At 35.1% G+C, this 18,060-nt stretch overlaps 1 protein-coding gene and 1 long non-coding RNA gene across 2 annotated transcripts in view; one reads left to right on the forward strand and one right to left on the reverse strand.

Annotated features, from left to right (window-relative positions):
• Malrd1 (MAM and LDL receptor class A domain containing 1) overlaps positions 1–18,060 on the reverse strand; it is a 598,455-nt gene that overhangs the window by 26,497 nt on the left and 553,898 nt on the right. The gene's annotated exons all lie outside the window — the stretch shown is intronic.
• Positions 1–18,060, forward strand: part of LOC141417515 (uncharacterized) — a 43,141-nt gene that overhangs the window by 17,364 nt on the left and 7,717 nt on the right. The window lies entirely within an intron of this gene.

The following is an 18,060-nucleotide window of genomic DNA, read 5'->3' on the forward strand; positions in this document are numbered from 1 at the left end:
TTTCTAGGTCTGTGACTTTTGAAGAGTCAAATATGTTCAGTTCCTACTGATAAAAAGCAGTAATTATAACTTAAAAAGTACTGGGTAGAAAGTAGAGTTCCTCCAACTTAACCTGAAGGCATCTGCTCAGATGAGTCATTTGAGCCTCTGCCTGTGGAAAGGGAGTGGGAAAACAAGGCAATCCCTTAGTAAGCTATCCTTATCATCATGGGTAAATTTACTGTAATAAAAGACTAGAGAAGCTATTAAATAATCTCTGAGCCATGAGACACTGGGATTCCACACTGAATACTAGTGATTAATTTGCTCGGATTAATTTCCCCCATGACTAAGTAGCTCCAGCATATTTTATATTATTTGTGTTAAGTGGAGCCCACCTGAAAGAAAAAGATAAACATCCTGCTCCATTCATATATTAGGGTCTGTTTTCTTAGCAGAAAGAGAAAGGGAGAAATAAAATGTAATTAGATTCTTTCTGCTACAACCAACACCCTAATCTTTTCTAAATTCTAACTGGTCTTATGCTGTTAGCAGGTTATAACTAAGGTGATTATTGAAGTAAGTCATTTCTGGGTGTGCTTGGTAACACCCATTCATTACTCACTAACACCTGGAACACAAACTCCTCCCCTCCTTATTGTCATGTGTGCAAGCCCAGCTCATTTGTCTTGCTGCCGGGGGAAAACAAATGAGGAACCACATATTTTCTAAGCGTGTGTCCATGGACTAATTTGCTTAGAAGGGTTTACTCTGGTTTATAAATGACTTGAATTGTTCTAGTAAGTCTAAAACAATAAATCTAATTTTTATTTATTTATAATAATTCTCATAAGTCTTTAGTAAAACAAATGCTAAAGCAGAGCACGGTTGCTTCATAAAAATACTGATATGTTAATATTTAAATTTAGAAGATATTATCCATGTCAAAGAGGTAAGGTCATTGTTATGGTTAATTTTAATTGTCGACACGATGGGATTAATAATGCTTACAAGATTAGTGAAACACACCTCTGGGGAGTGTCTGTGATGGTTTTTCCAGAGGTCATTGCATCATGAGGGGTCTGACCTAAAGAAGGGATTAATCTCTTGATGAATTCGTAATAAAATGGCATTACTGAGAGGAGGTGAAAGGTAGGAAGTGTGTCCTGTTTGGAAGAAGTAGGTCACCAAGGGCATATCCTTGGGTATTGTATGTGGCATCACATCCTTCATGTATTCCTCTTCTGTCCACTATGAGGTGAAGAAGCTCCCTCTTCCACACACTCCTGCCTCCATGATGTTCTGCTCAAGGGCATGGGGCCAGGTGTCCACAGGCTGAACCCTCTGGAATAATGAGCCAAAGTAATTCCTTCTTCACTTTTGTTGTTCTCTCTGGTATTTTGGTCACAGCTACAAGAAAGCCAACTAATCCACTCATCCAATTCTTTTCACTGATTGAGGAAAGTGGCAAGAACACTTTTGACTGTATAATTTCTAACAAGTCTGGAATTAAAAGGATTTGTCATCTTATTTTGAAGAGTAACATTCTAAGCATCAGAAGCAATAATTTTATGTTTTAATAAAAAATTTGTAGCTTTAAACATTTTTTTAAATGTGCATATCCATTCCTTTGCTTCAATTCTATCACCAAAGTCCCATCAATTTTCCTCCCAAATGTCTTTTAACCTAAGTCCTCCAGCTCCATCCCTGTCCTACATGTGGCCAAAGGCCCTCCTCACTCTGGTGTTGGGAAAGGCTCCTTACTGGGTTTCCTGACTTCAGACTGATGTTACAATGCATAATTTTCCTGAATCAAGACCTGTTCTACTTTCTTATGGCTGGCAGAGTCCTGTCCAGATGAGGAGGTTTTACACAGAGGGCCTCTTCTGACCTGACCTCTTGATGCTCAGATGGCTTGATTTCAATTTTCCCTTGGCTCACACATCCTTTACTATTTATTCATAAGTACATTTCACCAAAGGTATGTACTTTTTTTTATTTCTAGAACTTTCTTTGACATCTGTTCTTGCTGGTTGGAAGATGGTTTCACCTCTTATCCATCAGGCCAGCTCATATTTACCCCTAAGGAAACAGATCAGTTCTGACAGATATATCAGGTTTCTTCCTCTGTTACCCTATGAATGCCTTTAATAGCACTTAATCACAAAATACTGCAATTGTTAGCTTCCTTTTAAATCTTTCTAGACTCAAATTTTTTTACTGAAGTCCCATATGTGTTCACTCTTGAATGTTCCCATCAACACAGTCTTCTACACAAATATTTTCTGAAAATATTCACTATCATATCTCTAATAGTAGTTAACACTTAGATAATATGTTACAGTTATCAAAACACTTTTTATTTTGTATATATATATATGTATATATATAGTATCACTTAACCATCAGAACAGTCATTTAAAGCAGTAATCAGAATCACCTGGAAAGTTGAATAAAATCAGAGTACTGAGTCCTATCTCCAGAGTTTCTGATTCAGTAGATCTGGAGTAGCCCAAGAATTTCATTTCTAACAGTTTCTCAGATGCTGTTGCCTTTCCTGGTCTGGGGACTACACTGTATGGTAGCCTCAACTTGCTGTAAGGCTAAGTGTTACCCCCAATAAACAAAGGAAATAGATGTTCAGAAAGCAATGGCTTAGTAAGGAGGGAATTCGGGTCCTCTGAACTATTTATCTTCTTGTCCATGTATTTGTATGAATATTACTGAGATACCATATTCTAGTTCCTCATAGAAAAGCTAGTTTATGTATTATTAGATTCTGTCCTTAGGGAATGATAATTTGAAAATGCAAATCATAACCTCCTATGTGACTTTCATTTCAATTTCCACTTGAATTGGCAGTCAAGTTCACAGAATTGCAAATGTAGGAAGAAAACATATTTATATGTTATTTCAATTTATTGCAGCACAGTACAAAAACTTTAATTACTTCTGAGTCAAAACAAGATAAAGTTGTTCCTCTGTTTCTTTGTACAAACAAGTTTGTGATGTGGTGTGGTGTTATAAGTAAAGTGATATTAAAAAGTTTTTTTAAGTAAAAAATGATTGGAGTTGATGTTTTAAGCTTCCCATTTCTCCTACTTTTTTCAGCTGTAATAAAATATTAATTCCCTGGAGTTAGATAGAAAAGGAAAATGAAGTAGAAAGAAAACTAAATAAGTCACAAACTAGGCAACTGAAAATGGCTATAAGTTAATAGATACTAGTTTTTTTAAAGATGAATAAGGTGAAGGTATTACATTTTTGCTGTGGAGCACAATTCTAACAAGAGGTAGTTTTTTGAAAATTTTCTTGTTCATATGAAGTACAAAAAGAACTTTCCTTTGAAACATGTATTTTTGACTTTGTTCTAGCTAGAACTTATTTATGCTTTCTCTCCTTCATGTTGAAATACACATGGACACACATACACACAAAAACATAACATGGAAAAACTAAAAAGGAGAAAGAACAAGCAATGAATTTCTGTGCTTTGGAAGGAATTTCTATCAACCACAAATCTGCAAAGGCCAGGCTGAGAAACTGGTGGCCTAAGACTCACTTCAACCTTTTGGTAAGGGAATATAGTACTTTACTAGCTCAATACAAAACCAGAATCTTACCATGGCTTTCCATCAAACTGAGCAAGAAGTATGAACTCTACTCATTTTGTAATAGTTGAGCAACTTCTATTTTTTAGGCCTTACTCAAGGTTCCAGGCATCACAGCCTATCAGTGTACATATTTGATGGCCTCCAAACGAACTCACACAAGATAAGATGACTTATTCCTTGAACACAATAAATTTGTTCTTGTCTCAACTATTTCATGTTCATTGTTTCCTGTGACAGGTACACTATGCCCAAATCTTGGGATATTTTGCATTTTCACATTGTGGCTTTGGTTCAAACCTCTCAGAGAAGCCTTAACTGCAAGTCTAAGATACAATACTCGTATTGTCCTTACTCTCATAATTTTTCTTTGCTGCATTTGTTAGTAATGAGATATTCAATACATTGGTATTATACATCTTTTCATTTAACATACATTTGTAGGTACAATTCAAATAATTATGTATTTGTACACATGCATATATATAATATATATTAAATTATAATGTACACTAATCTGTAAATCTGAATCAAATGATTTTGCAGAGGTAATATAAATTATAAATATAATGTAAACAGTAGAAACCCAGAGTAGTTCAGTAACATTTATGCATTCATTATTTGAACATTGCTGCAACCCAGTACCTTACAGAACAACTTTAAGAGAAGACTCCTTTATTCTTAGCTCATGATTTTTAGAAATTTCAGACCATAGTTCTTGGCTCCATTGATTCTGGACCCATGGTGAAGCAAAACATCATGGAAGCCAATGCGTGTGGAGGAGGTGGCTGCTCACCTCATGGCAGACAGGAAACAGAGAGAGAAGAAGGGAATGGAGACCAGGTATAATCTTCAAAGAAACACCCCCAGATACCTATTTCCTCCAGCTAGAAAGGAAGTAAAGTTCCAGAACCTCCCAAACTAGCACCAAATAGCTGGGGACCATCATTCCACACAAAAGCCTGTGGGGGACATTTCATATTCAAACTATAACTTAACATGATCTTGAAAAGGCCTTAAAACATGTTACAAAACAGGCTGTTTAATGTTTTTCAAAAAGTTTGAGGAACAGGTTGTGTAAGTACAAATGCTGTTTCAGAAAATAAATAAGCCAATATTTGAAAACTTGAGAACAATGTCATTTATAGATAGTAAAATCCTAAGAAAATTGACAGCAATCTGAATACAAAAGTACATTGTGCTGTGGGATTTAGTAGAAGCTGCTTCTTCCCTTGGTATGTGGTCCCAATCCATAATGAAAGGGCAGATGGATTTGTACAAGTAGCAAAAGGCTTCATGAGTGAGAACTAAAAATATAGTAGCAAACTTATTTTTCTAAGTTACCAACAGACTACCTCCAAAAAATATTTCCCACTCAAATTAACTGTTCTGTTGAAATTTTTCATGCTATTAGTGAATAAGTAATCCTCATATAACATGAGCTCTTTAAACATATAAAATGAGTAATAATCACAACTATTTGGGACTTTGCAACAAGATGGCAGCTGAATAACATCACCTGAATGGCATTGCTCCTCATAGAAACACCTATTAAACAGCTATTTTCAGACCTAACTTTTTGCAGAACTCCCTGTGCCACTGTAATGCTGGTGGCACAGTAGACTTGATTCCATCAACATCACCCAGATAGTTGTGGATCAGTGTGGATCCATGAAAATCTGTGGCGTGGACCATGCAGCACAGTGTCATCTGTAGACTTTAAGGCAGTAGAGAAAGAGCCAGTGAGAGAAACTTTAGGCAGCAGGCCTACCCGCACAAAATTCATTACAGAGAACTTTGTGAGACAAAAGATAGAGCCATAAGGACTAGCTAAGCAGCACTAACAGTCACAGCTCCATCTTGGAAATCTCAGTGGTAGGGACTTAACCAGTAGGACAGGGAGAGTGCTAACAAATCCAGAGCATTGGCCTAGCCTTCTCTCAGTGCAAGTACAGAAAACAACAGATTATGAGATGGTGGGGGCATAGGAGAAAGAAAATACCACAAGTTAAGTGAGAAGTAAGTGGGATTGGGGTGTTGAAAGACCAGACCCCAGAAGCCTTCGTTGGAGAGGGGAATCAGATTACCAAGTCCACCCTCCTATGCTGGGAAAGGAACCAGAGATGTGAGTCGCCACCATTCCAGAGTCATGTCTCCAATTAGACTAAGTGATTCAGACTTTTAAGGTGAAAAAAAAAAAAACAAAAACCAAAGAAACAAGTGCTCTGGAGAGTAATTGAAAATTCCAACTCTGTTTTTCTGTCACTTTAATTTTTTTGTACATCTGATTTGGATATCTTTGTTATTTTCTTTTTAGTTCTGCTTTTCTCCCCTTCTTTCTTTCTTTTTTTAATTGTTTTATTATTCATATGTGCATACAAGGCTTGGGTCACTTCTCCCCCCTGTCCCCACCCCCTCCCTTACCACCCACTCCGCCCTCTTCCTCTCCCCCCAATCCCCTCAATACCCGGCAGAAACTATTTTGCCCTTATCTCTAATTTTGTTGAAGAGAGAGTATAAGTAATAATAGGAAGGAACAAGGGTTTTTGCTGGTTGAGATAAGGATAGCTATACAGGGCATTGACTCACATTGATTTCCTATGCGTGGGTGTTACCTTCTAGGTTAATTCTTTTTGATCTAACCTTTTCTCTAGTTCCTGGCCCCCTTTCCTATTGGCCTCAGTTGCTTTTAAAGTATCTGCTTTAGTTTCTCTGTGTTAAGGGCAACAAATGCTATCTAGTTTTTTAGGTGTCTTACCTATCCTCACACCTCCCTTGTGTGCTCTCGCTTTTATCATGTGCTCAAAGTCCTATCCCATTGTTGTGTTTGCCCTTGATCTAATGTCCACATATGAGGGAGAACATACGATTTTTTGTCTTTTGGGCCAGGCTAACCTCACTCAGAATGATGTTCTCCAATTCCATCCATTTACCAGTGCATGATAACATTTTGTTCTTCTTCATGGCTGCATAAAATTCCATTGTGTATTTATATGTGAGTCAACACCCACCTTTCAATACTTAATCTTAAAGTCTTTCTCTCCCTAATTTATACTTCTGTCTACAATTAGAATAACTCTCTCACTTCTATTTTCTTCTGTCTCGATCCCTACCCACAATCTTTCTTTGTTATCTATATTTTTAGCAAGTACTGATATTTTATTGCTGGATCTTTTTGTTCACCTATTCCTCTTTCTTCCTCAATACACCATTAACTAGATCTATCCTCCCTATCTCATCCAACTTTCTCATTACTCCCCTCCATTAACCCTAGCTGCTCCCCTTTCCAGACATATAATGCCATACACTTTGTATTCCTTACTAGCATTATTCCCCAATCTTCTACCCATTATGATCCTTATTAACTAAGTTCTTCCTAGATTGCAAAATACCATATTTACTCTTTTATTACTCTAAATCTAAACACTGGTGGTGGTTGTTCTTTACTAGGGACTGCTAAATGTATATTAACTGTGATTGCTTCTGCAGCTAAGCTTCTTCTCCTTAAGTGGAGTAGGGGACTGGACCCCTACAGGGTCTTGAACACTGTAGGTGAACATCTGACCTTTGAATCCCAATTCCCCTAGTTTGGTGACTAGAAAATAAACCACAACCCAGCCACTTACCTAGTCTTATCTAAATGTTGTGAAAACTCCAATTGAAAGGACATTGGGGAGTAAAACTTCCAACCAAAAACAGCCTCAGATGCATACATTCCAATATAGAAACACAACTAATATGAAAAAAAGGGGAACACATCTTCTCCAAAAATCAACAATTCCAAAATAAAGGGCTTAAACAATAGCAAAGCAAATGAAATTTCAAACAATGAACTTAAAAGAACAATGATAAGAATGATCAACAAAATTAAAGAGGAGATGTATAATCAGCAAAATGAATTCAAAGAGGATAGACATAAACAGTTGACTGAACTTAAAGAGTATTCAAACAAAGAGCAGAATAAAATAAGGAAGATAATGAAGGATATGAAAGAGGAATTCAATAAAGAGATAAACCCTGAAAAAAAATCACATGGAAGTTTTAGAAATGAAAAGCTCAAAAGCCCAAATAAAAACTCAGGTGAAAAATCTTGCTAGTAGAATGGAACAAGTTGAAAATAGCATATCAAGGACTAAAGATAAAGTAGAGGAATTAGATCCATCAGACAAAGACACAGAAAAAAATATAACGAAAATATGGATAGAACATGCAAGACTTCTGGGAAATCACCAAAAGACCAACTCAACCAATTGTGATTATAGAAGATATGATACAAACTAAAGGCATAAATATATTCAATAAAACTTCCCCAATCTTGAGAAAAAGAGGATGATCCAGCTACAAGCTGCTTTCAGAACACCAAACAGGTAAGATCAGAAAAGAAACACTTCCAGACATATTTTAGCTAAAACATTAAATATACAGAGCAAAGAAGGAATGAGAGGTCTAAGAGACAAGTAACAAGTCACACGTAAATGTAACTAAAGGGGTGAAAGGTCTCTACAATGAAAACTATAAAACATTGAATTAAAAAATTGAAGAAGACACCAAAAGGTAGAAACAAAGATTGATCTCACTCAAGGATGTGCAAAATCTCAAATAAAGTATAGTTGAACCTTTGTATCCATGGGTTCTGAGTTTGTGAATTCAACCAGACAAATATATGTATAATATTTGAAGAAAAAAATTTAGTATGGATTATTCTTGTCATTATTCCCTGAACAATGTAAACAGTGTAATGTATATCTACACAATTTATACTCTATTAAGTATTATAAGTAATCTAGAGATGATATAAAATGTACAGGAGGGTGTACAGAGGTTATGTGACAATACTAAACTATAATTGCAGAGCAATTCCCACGCTCATATGTCTATGTTTTAAGATTACATGATGATCTATCAAACCTCACAGCCTTGAACAAAATGAAGAATGATGATTTTTAATATGAAGCACCTGGAGAAATGGGGCTGCAGATGACCAGTTACAGTCAGCACAGAGTCAGCATGTCTGGAATAAAAATAGGACGTCAACCTTAGTGATGGAAGAAAAATGATCCTGTTAAGGGCTATTTTATGTTGTGAAAATCTCATAAATTTCAAGGACAATAGTTCATTTACACTTGGAAGAGATATTGTAGGTGGAGAAGGTAAAGACAAGCAGATGGTACCAATGCCCTAACTTCTCCCCAGATTTCATCTGTTTCTGTCACAGCAAGTCCTGATCTCAAGTGATTTTGCTCCATCCCATCTACAAAGCAATAAGCATTTCTTGTTAACGTAAAATGTATATAATATATGTATGTATGTATATTCATATATATGGAGAGGAGAGGTGAGAGAGAGAATGATTAAATAGCCAGTCTGTCTTAAGGGAGGCAAGAGAGGAAAAGAGAATGACAAAGAGTGAACAATGTTGAAACACATTGCATCTGTGTATGAAGATAGTATAACATAATGTACTGTAAGCTGTTGAATAATAGAGGAGCAGGGTGATAGAGAAAGAGTAAGTAAAAGGGGGTTAAACTGGTAAAAATACAATATACACATGTGTGAAGTACAAAGGCAAAATCTCTGTGAAAAAATCAATATGGACTTAAAAAAAAATGAAGGATAGAAAGGTAAAACAGGTCCTGTGCATGAGTGGATACCAGTGGGAAGGGGCAGAAAAAATGGAGTGAGTGAAAGAAGGTGAAAATGATCAATGTACTTTGTATATGTGTTTGAAAATTGAACAATGAAACCTGCTGAAATTGTTCTAGGAAGAGAGGGGAGGGAGATGAGGGAGAATGATGGAGGGTTCAATCTTTTTAAGATACATTGTTATCATATATGTAAATGTCACAATGAATTCCCCTATGCAACTAATATATGCTAATAAAAATTTTTAAATGAATGTAGTTTAGATTATTTACTGAGCAATTTACCATATTTTTCAGGAAATAAATGAACACAAAAAATATTTAAATTTTAGGCACTGAGAATTGACATGTAGCATGTATTGGTTATGTTTATATTGCTAAATATTTAGCTAATTTTGGAGCATGTTATGTTTGTATTTATAACATGCACATAGATTGGAACAAATAATGAAAGATATATTTTCATTTGTTTCACATTTCATATTTATGTTGAATAAAAGTGTTTTTAAAGCTTAGATTTGAAAAAGTATCCAAGTTATTATCATACCATGTGGCCCATATTGTGTACTATATACTAAAACATCTTTTAAAAATTATCATGTTGTTTTGAAATAAAGATTTTATACTTTATTCGTTTACTTGAAAATATTTATTGAGGCCCAAGGCTACATCCTAAGCATTGGATGTACCACAAAAGACAAACCACCTGAGCTCATGACATTTACATTTTATTAAGGGGAATATAAATATGAGTGTGAAATTAGAGGGATATATATATATGTGTAATTTACCTATTTATCTATCTATCATCCATTCAATCTATTCATATACATATATTCATATACATATGAATATATTCACATATATAAATATATATTTATATATATTCATATACATATGAATATATATTTATATATATTGATATATATATATATATCATGAGGTTTATGGTGGGATTGGATATTTATATATATCAATATTTATACATATTGATATATATATTCATATACATATGAATATATATATATTGATATATATATATATATATCATGAGGTTTATGGTGGGATTGGAGAGGTTGCAGTGCACACTCAAGGACTGAGTTTGAGACAGTGCATGTGGACAAAGCCTTTTAAGACATTTTATCATTAAATGGACAAGACAAGTATTAGGAGCTGGAATAGAAAGTAGGAACAAGTGAAGGCTGTCTTGTCTTTTTCTTTAAGGTTATTTCTGTAAGAACATGGTTGTTGATAATTCAGTAGAAAGACTGGTGTCTGATAAAGAGAACAACAGCACAGAAAAGATTCCTGCAGAGGGTAGGGGATAGGATCCAGAGCCCATGGGGAACAGGGTCTTTTCATAGAGAAGACATGGAACATAGCAAGAGAAGTCCTGTTTATGGATTTGCTGATGGAATAACTTGGCAGTTCTCTGAAAACAGATCTCTTAAAGGAATCTGAGGGGGAGTAATTGGTAGATAAGGAACAGTAGGGTAGGAAGCTTATGGGGAAAGAAGAAAGCATACAGTTTGACTTTCAGGAAGCAATACAACCAGAAGTGGCATTTTTGGGCAGCTCTGACTACTTATTTATGGTTATCACTTTGTGTGTGCACCTCTGTGTGTGTGTGTGTGTTGTGTGTGTGTGTAAGAGAGAGGAGGAGAGAGGAGGAGAGAGAGAGAGAGAGTGAGAGAGAGAGAGAGAGACAGAGAGACAGAGATAGAAACAGAGGGAAGAATTTTGCTATATTTATATTTTCATGGAAGTATTGCATGAATAGTCTAAAAATTCAAGTTGCACTAAGATCTTAACCTCTACAAAGAATAATATCATGTCTTTAATTCTTCCATCTGGTATGAATTTTTGTTTTTATATAGACAAACATGGTGCTTTTTTGGTCTATCTATCTCATTAATATAGCTAACAATTTGATTGGCTCTGGGACTCAGGTTAATAAATTATGTAATCTAATAAACCAGATTAACTAACCCCTATCTACCATTAGTTTTCTATATATTTGCCTTCTTACAATCTGCCATCGAAGTTCAAAGTTCTTTTCTATTGTTGATCACTTCTCTACAAATCTTGTCATCTTTTGTTAAGATAATATGTTCTCTTGTTAATATATTTTTTGTTAATATGTTGTTTCGTTAAGATAATATATGCACAGTTTCTAATCATCCCTGTGAGTAACTCTGTGTATTCATGATACATGCATGCATTAATAAACTTCTATTTGCTTTTCCTCTTGTCAATCTATCTTTTGCAGTCTAATTTTCAGGACATCAGTTAGTGAACCTGAAATGGGTAAGAAAAGTAATTTTTCGTACCCTGCAAAGGTCGTGAGTATAATCGATACTAATAGATGCCTCTTGATTAACCAAGATTTGGTCACTGGCTTTTGGCTTAAATTTAAATGTTTGATGATACATGAATAATTAATATTTAAAAATAAATTTTGTATTAAAATCTAAAAAATGTTTATGACAAAAGCACAAAATGAAACATCCTAATGATATACAGATAGTATGATTTCAATTTTAAAAGTAAAGATACAGTGACATATTATTTTTTAAAAATTATTGTTTATTCTGTGAAGCCCATTGATTAATTAACAGAGAAGTTTGCTTTTGATAAATACAAAAGTCATGCTATTTTCATTCTAGAATTGAATTAACACTTTAAGCCAGTGATTTACAAACTAGAACTATAATCAGAACTACCTGAAATGAGTGACTAATCTTTCTGATGATTAGGCAATGTTTTAAAACCACTGTCACAAGAAATACAAAACAAAAAAATTAAATTAGATCAAATTAATCATTAAGTTAATAATTTAAATTAGCAGGTACAATAAAATAGTCACTATGTTTTCTTTTTAAATTTAATACTAGAGCCTTAAATGAAGTAAAGCCATTCCATTTTATTTGTCTTGCTGATCCTAAGGAAAAAAAAACCCTAGGCAAAATATGTAAGTCACCTACAAGAAGACTCTGGAATGTAGAGAAAAGAAGCAAATTGATCAGGGACCTCAGGAAATCAAAGAACCACCTGAGTATAAGTTCCCTATTTTTTTTTGTTTGTTTTCCATGCCTTTTCTATATCCCTGAATTGCCAGTAGAAATAAACCCAGGAATGCCTAAAGATATAGTCAATAAAATATTCCCAAAGCCCAATCTCTAGCCAAAAATATTGGTCAAAAATGATCTAGCTGAACAGAAATCTGCTAGTCATATTGGCCTACTGTTCACATCAATGCCAGGGAAATAACTGTGCCAATTTTCTACCCCAATAGGGTGAATTCTTAAATGGTCTAGAAGTAATTCATCTTTTTCTCAGGCTGAGAGCTTGAGAAGTGGTATCTCTTGTGGGTGGGGTGAGGTCTCTCTGCAAGCCTAGTACAATCCATATTGTAGAATCTGGGTTCTGGTTTCTCTTCTCAGATCCCATTAAAAATCCTGCTCCAGGGTTACTCCAGAGGCACCTGCACACCCATGTTTATTGCAGCACTATTCACAATAGCCAAGTTATGGAAACAGCCAAGATGCCCCACCACTGATGAATGGATTAAGAAAATGTGGTATCTATACACAATGGAATTTTATGCAGCCACGAAGAAGAACGAAATGTTATCATTCGCTGGTAAATGGATGGAATTGGAGAACATCATTCTGAGTGAGGTTAGCCTGGCCCAAAAGACAAAAAATCGTATGTTCTCCCTCATATGTGGACATTAGATCAAGGGCAAACACAACAATGGGATTAGACTATGAGCAGATGATAAAAGCGAGAGCACACAAGGGAGGGGTGAGGATAGGTAAGACACCTAAAAAATTAGCTAGCATTTGTTGCCCTTAACGCAGAGAAACTAAAGCAGATACCTTAAAAGCAACTGAGGCCAATAGGGGAACAGGTACTAGAGAAAAGGTTAGATCAAAAAGAATTAACCTAGAAGGTAACACCCACGCACAGGAAATCAATGTGAGTCAATGCCCTGTATAGTTATCCTTATCTCAACCAGCAAAAACCCTTGTTCCTTCCTATTATTGCTTATACTCTCTCTACAACAAAATTAGAAATAAGGGCAAAATAGTTTCTGCTGGGTATTGGGTGGGGGAGAGGGAGGGGGCGGAGTGGGTGGTAAGGGAGGGGGTGGGGGCAGGGGGGAGAAATGAACCAAGCCTTGTATGCACATATGAATAATAAAAGAAAAAAAAAATCCTGCTCCAGGTCCACTCAAACCTGCCATGAATATAGTCCTCTTCTTCAGCCCATGATAAACAAAGAAAAGCCCTCTTTTCTTGAGGATTTTTACTTGACTTTTTCTACAGCAGTCTATTCAACTCCTTAGCCCACTCACTTGCAGGTGAAAGGTTATCCTTAAGAGTTTGGGGAATATGCCTGACTCACTTTCTTTACTACTTTTGTGACAAAAATGATGTGAGTGATGGACAAAGCCACTCCCTGATGGACCATCTCCAGGAATCATGTCTTACCAGATTACATACACAAATGAACAAAATAGTATGAAAAAATGAGATGTTAGAAGTTTAGAAACCTGACTTTTCTCACTTCTCCAATAACTGAATGACTTTCACTAAGTTATTTAAACACTTAATGTCTTTGTTGCACATACCACTGTATACTATTCATGTCTCGAAATGCTATAAATATTATTTTGATAATGGGAAAACATTTTGAATTTTTAAACAAGGAAATATTATATAAACACAAAAACAGTGTTTATTTTTGTTCAATAACAACTAACAAATAAAAGGATTATTTCTTTGCCTTCTTACTTCTGCAGTCTGCTACTCTGAAATTTAGTTGGGCTGTTTGTCCTTTTTCTTAAAAGATCAGGTTAGGTAGAGCCTCAAAGTATACTTTGATCTTAAAGATCTTTGAACTTCCACTCAAGCTGTAATTTTATTACATGCATTTGGTTTTGCATAATAAGTTAATCTACATGCATTCAATCAAAAATAAAATATAGTGTTGGTATTGAAAAGTATGTAACCAAGAGCAAAAATATATGATAAAGCCTTGTCCAACTATTTTTTTTAATTCATAGGACTCAGAACACTATATTACCATTATATGTTAAATATTAATGTAATCTATGATTGTATTAAAAGATGATACCTTTTTGATAAGACAATATAAAATAATGAAGGAATGGGTATTATATTGAATTCATTTGTATTTTGGAAAATGAAATTAAGACCTCAAATTTTCATTCTGGAGCAAACTTTGTTCATCTTGGTGCTAGCCACAGTACTTAATAGATGTACAATTTCTGACAACACCAGTTGAGGCTGTTCTCCTTAGTTTGTTTTCTAAACTTGTTTTCCTTTTAACCACAGAAAAAGATTTAAGTACCTTAGGAATAATGATGTTGAAGTAACTACAATATATTCCATCTCTTCTTGGAAATAGTAAATAAACTCATTTTAGAGGAAATAGAGAAATATAGCAATTCTAACAATAAACTACTCCGTTAATGATGATCATTGTGGCTAATTGTGTTCCTCTTTTATGAAAATACAAGGAAGTGGGGAAATGATCTAAAATGAACACTGCCAATATTTTGAGAGTATGTTATTTTGCCAGTGTTTTGAGAATATGTTATTTCATGTGATTGGAAGCTTGTGGGAGGGAATATCCAATGGTTTCAAGTGGTTACAATTGTTCTGGACTCTCAAGAGCAAAGAAAAACAAGGTAAAACAGAAGTATTCTGTAAATGGAGAAAGACAAAGTCAGCTTATAAATAGTTTGGCCACTTTAAGATGACACCTGACTCTAGAAAATACACCTGGCATGTTATCCGTACTCTTTCTTTACACTTACCATGCACGTATACTGACCTATTGAACTTGTGTTTTACCTCTTAGCTTCTAATGCCCATGAAGGCAGCTATAATGCCAGTGTTATTCCCTGCTTTATCTGCAGCCCTGGACAGGTGGTACTTCGTGGACATTCAACAGTATACACGTTTGAATTAAATTGTGCAATGCTTGTACTGCTTATGTGGATGTATGTGCTAATCCAGAAAAAGAAAATAACTCAGAAAACCCAAACTAAACTAGACATTTCACCTGTTTCAGAGCCTGGAAGATATTTCTTCAAATCATAAAACACACAGATTAGACAAACATACCCAAGTGTCTTATTGTTTTATCTGTTGCTATAAATGAATACCAAAAACTTAATAATTTATAAAGAATAAAGGTTTAGTCCATTCTAAGGCTGGGAAATTCAAAGATTGGGTAGTCTCATCTGATGAGGTCCTTCTTGCTAGCGGGGACTTTTTTCAGAGTCCCAAGGAAGACAGGGCATCACATGATGAGTGAGACTTGGCTTTCTCTTCCTCTTATAAAGCCACAAATGCAATCAAGGGAGTCTCACTCTCATAACCTTACTATAAGTCCAGAGACAATGCCTAGTAGAGACCCAGAAGTCATTTTTTTTACTGCAAAAATGTGATTTTTATCTTTATGTCCTTTCACTGGAGAAAATACTCAGAAAGCAAAAGGAGCCAAAAATATCAGTTGGAAAATTCAATGTCCTAGGCGATTTAGTCATCACAGCTAAAATCACTGCAGGTGAGGAAGGAGTTAGGGAGAAAAATCCTTCCAATAGCTTAGATTCTGCATTGGACTTTGTGAAACTCAGTAACCATTAGACATCAATTTAGAGAATCAGAAGACAAAAGAGCAGAGAGAGGAGATTTTCCATGTTAGAACTACAGTGTGACTCTGATAATGGGACAGTCAGTGACCCTTAACAGGATCAGCATCTGATTTGAGAAGAGGTTTCAAATCACCTAACAGAAATGGAATGGAGATATGGACACCAGATATACTCCATTTGTTCTCCTTAATCCATATGGAATAAAAAGAAAAATAGGTATGCAGTCTTAAAAATTATGTTAAGAAAACTTGGAAGGCCATGTTATCCTGATGATCCAGTCAATGATCTGCTGGAAGAGGAAATGACTCTTATGAAGTAGACGACTAGTGAAAAGAGAAGAGAATAAAATAGACACAAACAGGAATAAGATTTAAAAAGGTTGCATGAAAATTAAAAACAACTGAGTAAAAAAATTAAAAACAAAATATATGTTTGAAGTGATGAATGTCTAAATGAATATTTCAAGAAAATGTTTACTGATGCAGAGAATAAACTTGAGCAGCTCTCCATGTGGAGAAGATGAATATATCTGCCTAACCTCTTGGCACTTCAGTTTCCTCATTTATAAAACACATAAATAGGGTGATTGCATTAACTCATTAAATAAAAGTGCATAGAATTATACTTGCACATGTTAAGTGTTCTGTGGCTGTTAGCTATTATTATCATAAACACATTTATTAAGCTCCTATCTATGCAGTACATAGTGCTAATTATTAAAAGTAAAATGCCTAGAGCAACTGACATCTTGATACAAACTTGATCAGATGACTAGTGGAGTTAATGTCAAATGATGGAAATTATTTAGAAAGTGATCCCTGTCCTAAAATAACCCTCATAGCCAAAGAGCAAAAAGTAGGAAGAAACACAGACAAGTAACTTTTACAGTCAGCTCAGTAAATAGCCAGCTTTATACTTTGCCAATTAAAACACTCACAAGATAACATGCAATTTGTCTTCCAAAATAAATGCTTGGCTCCACTGAGTTTCCATTTCCCCCTTAAAATACTATCATGATTGTTTTCAATGGCATCTTTCATGCAGTAATATGATTCTTTTCAGAGGTAAACCACCAAGAGAGTCTTAGAGGGTTTTTCAACTATAGCCAATGTTAGAGTGAAACATAGGAAATTAGAGGTGATGCCAAGTATTTGTAGGTAAACAGAAGACAGTAATGATTATTCATGCTAATGTTAATTGTGTTTCTGTTCCAATTCCTTGTCCCCATGCTCTTTCGTTTACACAGAAGGATATTAGAGATCACAGAAATGAATAAACTGAAGAGAAATGATCTGGCTGGTGACAGAGCAACTATAGAGCCCATCACCGTTGACCATTATTATAATAATCTCTCCAATATTACAAACTGTTTGTGTCTTAGTTGTTCTTTGAAAATGGAATACAAAGAGAAGATAATTTTGTTCTCAGTACTGAGGATTGAATTCAGGGCCTCATGCTTGCTAGCAAGCACTCTACCACTTGAGCAAGACCCCAGTCCTTTTGTTTTTTTCTAGTTTGTATTTCGGGTAAGGCCAAGAGATTTTGCTTAGGCTCCCTCCTACCTGTACCTACCAAGGAGCTTGGATTATGATGTGCACCACCACACCGATCCAAGAGAAGAGAATAATGATGCTATTTGTTACATTCCCATTTCTCACACTTAACAGATATCAAACACATATCAATGTGATATTTGTTCTGTCAGGTTCTGCTGTTGGCTGACAAGAATATCAATATATGCAAAAGATTTGTGTTAAGGTACATGCATATAAGGTAGCATTTTTACTTTGTGCATGTCATTCTCAAATCCATTCTGATCTTTTGTAAAATATCTATTCACTTATACTTTGTCCAAGTATCAAAATACAACAGCCACAAATATTGCCTGAGTTTTATGAGCAAAGCACACTAGACACTAAAAGTTGTAAGCAATACCTCCTTTTCAAAACCTAGAATCTATTTGATCTAAAATAACAGAATTTTCAAAGTAATTCTATACTTATTTTATTCAGTTCTCAAAATTCCCCTGTAGAGCAGGTAAGGAAATATTGTTTATCACACACACACACACATATGGTATCTGGTGGTGCTGGGGATTGAACTTTGCCTTACCATTTGAGCCACATCCTTTAGTCCT

The sequence above is a fragment of the Castor canadensis genome, chromosome 15, assembly GCF_047511655.1.
Source record: "Castor canadensis chromosome 15, mCasCan1.hap1v2, whole genome shotgun sequence".
Lineage (NCBI taxonomy): Eukaryota > Metazoa > Chordata > Mammalia > Rodentia > Castoridae > Castor > Castor canadensis.